Source organism: Pogoniulus pusillus, chromosome 22 (genome assembly GCF_015220805.1).
Source record: "Pogoniulus pusillus isolate bPogPus1 chromosome 22, bPogPus1.pri, whole genome shotgun sequence".
Classification (NCBI taxonomy): domain Eukaryota; kingdom Metazoa; phylum Chordata; class Aves; order Piciformes; family Lybiidae; genus Pogoniulus; species Pogoniulus pusillus.
Window position 1 is genome coordinate 3,980,220 of NC_087285.1, and position 9,730 is coordinate 3,989,949.

The 9,730-nt window shown below is 55.0% G+C and overlaps 1 long non-coding RNA gene across 1 annotated transcript; it reads left to right on the top strand.

Moving 5' to 3' along the window:
• Positions 1-1,482: 1,482 nt before the first annotated feature.
• On the top strand, positions 1,483-9,730 carry LOC135185499 (uncharacterized). The gene is made up of 5 exons (XR_010306509.1): positions 1,483-1,614; positions 3,667-3,750; positions 3,908-4,065; positions 7,219-7,364; positions 9,665-9,730. It is a non-coding gene; the product is annotated as an uncharacterized LOC135185499 (long non-coding RNA).

Here is a 9,730-nt window from a genome sequence, read left to right on the forward strand (position 1 = left end):
TTCCATTCCCTTCATCCTCTTTGTGTCTTTGCACTGGACTCTCTCCCTTGCAGAGGCAGCAAGAGCAGGGGAGGGTTAGCTGAACTCCTGTCCTGCTGGATGCTCACCCAGGTGAGCTGCTGCACCACCCTGAGCTGGGCTCTCACACCTCTCCCCACAGCATCTGGCTGCCACTCATGCCACAAGCAGCTCAGCCAGACATTTATTGCATGCAGGAGCCTGAGTCTGAGCAGCTTCACCTCATTGCACCAGGGCCCAGGCAACCAGCAATAGAAGAAGAGGACACAGTCTCAAGTTGTGCCAGGGTAGGTATAGGCTGGATATTAGGAGGAAGTTCTTCCCAGAGAGAGTGATTTCCCATTGGGATGGGCTGCCCAGGGAGGTGGTGGAGGCACCGTCCCTGGAGGTCTTCAAGAAAAGCCTGGATGAGGCACTTAGTGCCATGGTCTGGTTGACTGGATAGGGCTGGGGGATAGGTTGGACTGGATGAGCTTGGAGCTCTCTTCCAACCTGCTTGATTCTGTGATTCTATGACAGGCTCTGGCATGAGAGCCAACAGGGCAAATCAGCAGCCCCAGCACACCACACCTCTGATGTGGAAAGCTAGAGCTGGATTCATTATCTCTGGCTCTTTGTGAGAGAGGACTGCAGGGTGTACAGCAGATTTGGGGGTCTTGCAAAGCAGAGCTCCCTCAGTGCCCTTCAGTTTGGGCAGCAAGTCTGAGCAGCTACTTTCTCTACATCCATGGATTAATCAGTGTTTAACAGAGGCTCTGTCCTCAGCGGGTCGCTTGGCACAGGGACACTGAGCACAGAGCTCCTAGCCTGGGAGAGTCTCCACTGCTGCCCCTATTCTCTGGCCCCAGCCCATTTGCTGGGGTCCTACTGCTCACTTGTTAGCATCTGTTTCAGACCTTGAAGTGGAAAATGCCTCACATGATTAATGTGAAATATGTCCTCCAAAGCCTGAATTTGAGCATCCCAGCTGGAGCTTTGCAGCAGCCCCCTGTGCCAGCAGGAGCCTGGGGAGTTCAAGCTTTCCCAGGCTGGAGGCTAATCATGGTTTGTTTTGGTCTGGAGGGAGATGAGAGCTCAACCCACTCAGCACCCAAAGTGGGCTGTGCACCCCACAAATCCCAAACCCCAGAACTGCTGCCAGCTGGGAAACCACAGCACAAGCAGAGCTCTTGGCACATCCAAACCCTCCAATCTGTGGGAGGATGAGGATAAAAGGAAGCTTTCTTGAATTTGGCTCTTTTATTCCAGTTACATAAAGCTTTTACCCAGCTTCAGGAGAGCTGGTCCATACCCTGCTGCCTTCCAATTGCACCTACCCTGACAGGCAAGAGTGGAGCTGCCTGCTTCCATCAGAGAGCAAACAGTCTGGGGACAGCAGGTGCCTAAAATATCTGCAGCAAGGCAAAAAAATCAATTAAGGAAAGGAAAGGCTGCTGGGGGAGGCCAGGAGCTAGGAGGCCTTTGATGGGTGGAGGAGGCTGGGCTAGGGCAGAAGGGAATAGACTGAGGGGCAGGTGCTGGGGAGGAGGTGTGGGGTGATGCTGTGCTCTGAGGCTGCTGGATCTGCTCAGGGGATCCATGTCCCTGCTCCTCTGTGTAAGCTGAGCCCCTGAGCTCTCCCTGTGCCTTTTATCTCCCCTCAATCCCTGTTTCAGGCCTGCAAGGCAGAGTGTTTGTTACCCGGGGTCGCTGGGGCAGGAGTAGGGAGACCTAGGAGGGCTTTCCACCTGTGTTAATTAAGCTGGCTTTTAACAGGAAAGCTCCTTGGGTGAAATCGAGCCCTGATAATAGTTAACAGCCAAACTTTATTGACTACAGAGGAGCTAGGATAGTCCCTAATTAGTCTTTGATAAGCCTGCTGTGCTTTTCCCTGGCTCTCTGGACCCAAGGGCTCTGAGCGTGGAGCAGGGCTGACTGAGCCTCAGCACAAGGAGGCTTGCTCTGCTCTGCCAGTGTTGCACAGCCTGCTGCCCTCACCCCATGCCACAGCAAGCCCTCAAGAGCCTGGGTCTTGGCTGCCCTCCCCAAGCTGCCACATGTGCCTGGGAAATCCCTGCAGGGATGCTGGGGAGCAGCTGTGTGTGGCTGCCTCTGCAGTGAAGGTGCATCCAAGCTGGGGGGAGACTTCCCTCACAACTAACTGCTCAAACCCATCCCTGCTGCTTCTACCTTCTTTGCCAGTGTGGTTTTTAACCTGCCCCCTTGTTTGAAGTTTCAGCTTTAATATCAGGATCACCACTGACAGAAAGCAAACAGCAGCAGGAGCCATGGGAAAGGAAAGTGATGGGTGAGGAGAAGGCAGGCAGGGCCCCGGCAGGGCTCTGGTTTTACACCACCTTCCTCTGCTCCTCCTTTGACAGTGCTGGTGGAGGAGCCAGGCTGGGGTTTGGCTGCTGGGGAGGGGTTAATGCTGATCATAGAATTGCTTCTGTTGGGAAAGAGCTCTGAGGTCTGGTTTTACACCACCTTCCTCTGCTTCTCCTTTGACAGTGCTGGTGGAGGAGCCAGGCTGGGGTTTGGCTGCTGGGGAGGGGTTAATGCTGATCATAGATCTGCTTCTGTTGAGAAAGAGCTCTGAGGTCTGGTTTTACATCACCTTCTCCTTTGACAGTGCTGGTGGAGGAGCCAGGCTGGGGTTTGGCTGCTGGGGAGGGTTAATGCTGATCATAGATCTGCTTCTGTTGAGAAAGAGCTCTGAGGTCTGGTTTTACATCACCTTCTCCTTTGACAGTGCTGGTGGAGGAGCCAGGCTGGGGTTTGGCTGCTGGGGAGGGTTAATGCTGATCATAGAATTGCTTCTGTTGGGAAAGAGCTCTGAGGTCTGGTTTTACACCACCTTCCTCTGCTTCTCCTTTGACAGTGCTGGTGGAGGAGCCAGGCTGGGGTTTGGCTGCTGGGGAGGGGTTAATGCTGATCATAGAATTGCTTCTGTTGGGAAAGAGCTTTAAGATCACTGAGTCCAACCATGAACCCAACATCACCATGGCCATTAAAACACATCCCCAGGTGCCACATCCATGCGTTTCTTGCACACTTGCAGGGATGGTGACTCCACCACCTCTCTGGGCAGCCTGTTCCAACTCCTTGCAGTAAAGAAACTGCACTTTCCTGCACTCTTGCAGGAAAGGTTTCTTTTTCTTCCTTTTTCACTTTTTTATCAGTAAGCCAACTTGGAAAGAGAGGCAGTGATTGTCACAGCTGCTTTCTTTAGGGCTTCTCAGCTACCATAATAGCTGCCAGACACAGCCCTGCACTTTCCTGGGGGCTTTCTTGCATGGAGGGGGAACTTACTGCCCATCACAGCACCACCTCCATTAGGGCATGCCCTTCCTGTGACTTTATGAGCCCAGGAATGATGCTCAGAGCTCACCAGTCAGCCCCACTTGTATAGGGAGCAACCCCTGCACAGTCCTTGGGAGCTGATTGATGAATTCACTCCAGCAAATATTTGTCTCACTTCCTCAACTGCAAGTCCTGGCCAAAAGAGCTTTATGTTGGTCTGCAACATCCTGCCAAAGGCTGGGCCTGGCCAACTCAAGCAGCTTACTCCCCAGAGTGCTGCCTCCAGCTGCCCAGGGCAGAGGAGGCAGGTGCTGGAGAGAGCAGTGGGACAGCATCATCTTCATCTTCCTCCTCCTCACTGACCAGGTGCTGTGTTGGATTCCTTGCTGAGTGTCCTGAAGCTCTTTTGCTGCTGATTTCAGACTGATCTCAATGCTGGAGAACTCTCAGGTTGGTCTGAGTTTCTGCTGTGGGTAAGGGCAGCATGGGAGATCCTCTAGAGCTGTGTGATGGGACAAGACCTGCTCAGGCAGCAGTGCTGGGAGGGTGAAGGCTGCACATGGGACATCCCTCACAAGCCACTGAAGTATCTTCTGGCTGTCCTCAGGACCTCTCCACACTGGAAGAATAAGGGTGGTCCAATCCCCCACTACCACCAGGTGCCTCTGAAACACCTGAAGATGTGTTCTTCCTTGGCAGACCTATGGCAAACTGAGTGGGAAGCTGTGACCAGGACATCCCTGATCCACCCACTCTGCAGCCCAGGTAGGTGCTGGATACCCTCTTGCTGCACTCTGCTCAGTTCCCAGACTTTCCTTCCAGCTCCCTTCTAGACATTTCCATCCATCCATGCTCCTGACAGCCTCATCCTGCAATGGGTTGCCCAGGGAGGTGGTTGAGGCCCCATGGCTGGAGGAGTTTAAGGCCAGGCTGGCTGAAGCTGTGGCCAGGCTGATCTAGGGTAGGGTGTCCCTGCCTATGGCAGAGGGGTTGGAACTGGCTGATCCTTGTGGTCCCTTCCAACCCTGACTGATTCTATGGTTCATCCAATGCACTGTAGCTGGAGTAGAAGACATTTGCCCCCAGGCATGGATCTGCAGGTCCCTGATGTCTCTCAGCCATTGAAGGCAGCTGCTTTGGCATCTGGCTCTTGGGGCCACTGGTGGCTCCAAGCTGCAATAAGCTGGGATATTTGGACTCTAGGTGTGGGTAAAGCAGATCACAGCAACTGTGATGGATTTTGGTGGCCTGAATTGCAGGGGAGCCTCTTCTCCTGTCCTCCCTCCCCGTGCTGGTAGGGTGAGGGAGCAGGCAAAGGGGTCGGTCACTTTGGGAGAGGCCATAATGAAGTGAGTAAAGTTTCCTTTCCAGTGCCTGTTTGAAATGTTAGGGTTTGATTAAAGCTTCTCCACGGTGCAGGCAGGGACATCAGAGGCATCTTTAAAGGAGGGAAAATAGATGTTACCTGCTGTTATGCTTAAGAGGAAAACTGATGGATCCCAAAGCCTCCTAATGCTCACTCCGGCCACTTGAAAGCCTTGGAGAAGGGGAGGTCATTAGCTACACAGCAGGACAAGCATTATCTCTGCCTTCCAGTTTCCCCAGTCAAGTCATCCAAACCTCCAGAAGCACCAGGAGATGACCCCAGACTGGCATCTCTGTGGCTGGCCCCCCTCTGCAGCAGGAGATGGTGGGCACAGCTGGGGGAGACCTGACCTCTCCCTGTCCCACTCTGCTCGCCAGCCCAGAGCACGAAGGACACCAACGCTCTGCAGTCACAAGAGGAAAGGTTCCTGCTTCCTTCCCAAGTTCCAAAGCATTTCAGATGGTTTGTTGGGTTGGTTTTATTTCCAACTGCAAATTACAGTCGTGTGATTGAGATGAGGTGGGCACAAGCCAAGCTCAGGAGGTTCAACAAGACCAAGTGCAGCATCCTGCAGCTGGGTCAGGGCAATGCCAAGCACAGATCCAGCCTGGGCAGTGAGGGGCTGGAGAGCAGCCCTGAGGAGAGGGACTTGGGGGTGCTACTAGGTGAGAAGCTCAACAGGAGCCAGCAGTGTGCACTTGCAGCCCAGAAAGCCAAGCAGAGCCTGGGCTGCAGCAGCAGAAGTGTGGCCAGCAGGGCCAGGGAGGGGATTCTCTCCCTCTCCCTCTGCTCTGCTGAGACCCCACCTGGAGTACTGCAGCCAGTTCTGGAGCTCCCATTACAAGAAGGATGTTGAGATGCTGCAGTGTGTCCAGAGCAGGGCCAGGAGGATGCTCAGAGGGCTGCAGCAGCTCTGCTGTGAGCACAGACTGAAAGAGTTGGGGCTGTGCAGGCTGGAGCAGAGGAGGCTCCCAGGTGACCTTCTTGTGGCCTTCCAGCATCTGAAGGGAGCTACAAAATAGCTGGGGAGGGACTTTTGAGGCTGTGAGGGAGTGGCAAGAGTGGAGGAAATGGAGCAAAGGTGGAGGTGGGGAGGGTGAGGCTGGAGGTGAGGAGGAAGTTGTTGAGCAGGAGAGTGGTGAGAGGCTGGAATGGGTTGCCCAGGGAGGTGGTTGAGGCCCCATGGCTGGAGGTGTTTGAGGCCAGGCTGGCTGAGGCTGTGTGCAGCCTGCTCTAGGGTAGGGTGTCCCTGGGCATGGCAGGGGGGTTGGCACTGGCTGCTCCTTGTGCTCCCTTCCAGCCCTGCCAGATTCTCTGATTGTTTTTCACCAGTACCTTCACAGGCTGCTTTGGAGGCTCACAGCATCTGACCCAACCTGCTGCCTGGGAGCAGGTCCCCTGCTATGTGGGGATCTGCTCTGCAGGAGCCCAGTAAATATTTAAAGCCACCAGAGTGAGGTTTCCAAAGGGCTTTAGAAAGATTGATTTCCCCAGCCCCCTGTGACTGCAAATGGAGATGCTGTGCCAGCTGCCCTTCAGCCAGCACTTCCCAGGGAGTCTAAATGTGGATCTCAGATGCACTTGGCCAAGCAGGGGCTCGCCCCCCCTGAGCTGCTGTGCTGAGATCCTTCCCCTCCATGACAGGACATGGGCTGCTAGCAAGGCCATGCTGCTCTGCTCAGACATGCCATGCTGTCGTTTGCTCTGCCATTCAGGATGTCTGCTCCTCTTGGTTTCCTCTTGGCTCCTTCCATGCATCCTCCATCTCCTTTTTTTTTTGGTACTGAATGTAAAATCTGGTGGCTGCAGCTGAGCTCCCAAGGGCCTGGATCTGGGGCAGGATGGGGATCCAGCTCTGTTTGACAGGCTCAGGCTGGGAGGATGCACTTGGCAGGCAGGATCACACAGCATAGTGGTGCAGCTCTCTTCCTTGAGAGCCTCCACTTCCAGGCACAGCACTAAGCTGTGCACATCACAAGCAGCACAACGCTGAGGCTCAGCCTGCTCCCAGCCAGGGGGCACCTGGCTCTAGAGCAAAGCCTGGCACAGTGTTACGTGCCCATGGTCCTTCCCTAAGGACTGCCGTGGCCATGCAACCCTCATGGCTGCACTCCCATGACACCTTCTCCCTTCCTGAGCACTGGGGTGATGTGGTGAGGGGTCTGGGGGTCTTGCTGCTGCATTTTTGGAGCCTCTTGCAGGAGTCCACCTTGAACCCTGCCAGGATCTTGTGATCTTGCTGCCAAGGATCACTCTCCCTTTGACTTGGACTGTTCCCAGGCTTGGTGTGATGTACATCCTGAGGGTGGTCAGTTGGCCTGTCCAGCTCCCCCAGTCACCTCCCCAGCAGCTACATAGCAGAGAAATGTTCTCCCTGATAAGAACTAGTAACTGGGCAGATGATGCACCCATTTGAGGATCCTGTGTGGTTTTCCTTACCTGGTACCTGCATTGCTTTTAGTATCTCACTCCTGCTCTGCTTTGTCACATCTCTGCATGGCCCTGCCCAGACAATTCATGCTGCGAATAATGATGGTGGGGTTTTTTTCCAGGGAGGAAGGACCAGATGCCAAGCAGCTTGTCAGGCTTCCTCAGCTCATGCAGCAAGTGAAGACCAGAAGGAGAGACACCTTGGAGCCTTTGGGTGGCATCACTGCCCACCCATTCTCCTCTCACCTGTCCTGGAACCCACCTGGAGGTAAGCAGCAGCCTTCAATAATCACAGAGTCATGGAATTGTTTTGCTTGGAAAAGGCCTCCAAGATAATATTGATTCCAACTCTCAACCTGAGATAGAATCTCAGAGTGGTTTGGGAGGGAAGAGACCTTTCAAAGTCATCCAGTCCAACCCCCTGCAGTCAGCAGGGACATCTGCAACTGGAGCAGGTTGCTCAGAGCCAAGTCAAACTTGACATAGAATCATAGAATCAGCCAGGTTGGAAGAGAGCTCCAAGTTCATCCAGCCCAACCTAGCACCCAGCCCTGCCCAACCAACCAGACCATGGCACTAAGTGCCCCAGCCAGGCTTGGCTTCAACACCTCCAGGCACAGCCACTCCACCACCTCCCTGGGCAGCCCATTCCAATGCCAATCACTCTCTCTGGCAGGAGCTTCCTCCTAACCTCCAGCCTAGACCTCCCCTGGCACAGCTTCAGACTCTGTCCCCTTGTTCTGTTGCTGCTTGCCTGGCAGAAGAGCCCAACCCCACCTGGCTGCAGCCTCCCTTCAGGTAGCTGCAGGCAGCAATGAGCTCTGCCCTGAGCCTCCTCTGCTGCAGGCTGCACACCCCCAGCTCCCTCAGCCTCTCCTCACAGGGTTTGTGTTCCTGGCCTTTCACCAGCTTTGTTGCCCTCCTCTGGGCACCTTCCAGCACCTCAACATCCCTCTTGAATGGAATGGTTCCAGGAGTGGGGCATTTCCCACCTCTCTGAGCAACCCAGGCCAGGGTCTCCCTACCCTCAGAATAAAATATTTGTCCCTTTTACCAAGCTCAAATCTCCCTCTTTACTTTAAACCCATCACCAGGGCCCTGCACCTCTCTGGATGCCAGGGCAGGCAGACACCGTTCCCTCGGTGCTGGTGGCAGGGCACTGGGGGCAGAGAGAAGGGGCTGGTTGGCGGTGACAGGGGCTGGTGCCAGGCTGCCAGCAGCTCCCTGCTCCCCACTGGGTCACGGCCCCTGCAGCCGCTGATGTTCCAGGCTGGGGAAGGCTTCCCTGGCTCAGCCCAGAGAGGCTGCAGCAGGCTGGGGCTGCGCTTGCCCGAGGCCAGGAGTGTGCTCATCAGCGATCTCACGCCACTGAGAGGCAGGGAGCCCTGTCCCCAGACCATGTCAGGAACACCGAGACAGCGCTGGCTGCGGAGCAGACTCGAGCAGGAGGAACGGAAGGAGCAGAATGATGTCAGTGTGAATTTGGGCTGAAATGATGTGAGTGAAATCCCCAAAGATGCGGTGCCAAGAAAAATAAACCCCAGCGGGACGCCAGAGAGCCAAATTGCAAGAAATAGCACAGGGGAGGGGTGATGAGGGGGGTGGGCAAGGAGGAGGAAAGGATTAATAAGGTGGGTCAGGCAGAGGAAAGCAGGAGCCATGGGCAGAGATGGGGCAGGCACCAGGGGCAAACCCCGGGGAGACGATGAGCTACGAGAGGCAGAGCTGGGGCAGAGCAGCCAGCAGTGGCTTGTAAATCAAACGCTGAAGTCAAGGGCAGGAATAAACTCCTCTGAAGGGCAGAAGGTAAACGGCAAAGCTGAGTGATGTCATGCTGAGCCCAAACGGCCAGGGCTTCTGAAGTGTCAGGGGCTGGAAGGGACCTCCAAAGCTCATCCAGTCCAGCTCCCCTGCCAGAGCAGGATCGCCCAGGGCAGATCACCCAGGAATGCATCCAGGCAGGTTTTGGCTATCTCCAGAGGGAGACTCCACAACCCTCCCTGGGCAGCCTGTTCCAGGGTTCTGTCACCCTCACAGGGGAAAAAAATCCTCCTCATGTTTCCATGGAGCTTCCTATGCCTCAGCTTCCATCACTGCCCCTTGTGCTGTTATTGAGCATCACCCAGCAGAGCCTGGCTCCAGCCTCCTGGCACTCACCTTGCACTTGGCCTTGCTGAATCTCATGTGGTTTACCCTGCCCCACTTATCCATGTCCCTCTGGACTGATCCTGTCCCTCAGATGTGCCAACTGCAACACTCCACTTGGTGTCACCTGCAAACTCGGTGAGGGTGTACTCGACCTCACCATGTGCAGGCAGCATTGAGGCAGGGCTCACACAGGTGGGGCCAGGCTGTTTGTGTGCAACTGGGGTAGCCAAGAAGGATGTGGCTTCATTTTCCAACACCTTCCAGCCTCTTGGTTTTGCTTTGAGCTGGGTTAGGTTTGCTCTATCTGCCTTTAACGAGATGGGAAGAAGCCCTCACCTCACCGGTGGAGGAGAGTTTAGGCTTTAATGTTGCCTTGGCTTGAAGCAGCAAATGTGCCACTTTTCCTTTCAATTTCCTCAGGAATCTTGGCTCTGGAAGGCTGAGTGGCAGCCTGAAAGCTGAGAAGTCACCTGGGAGAGATCTGAA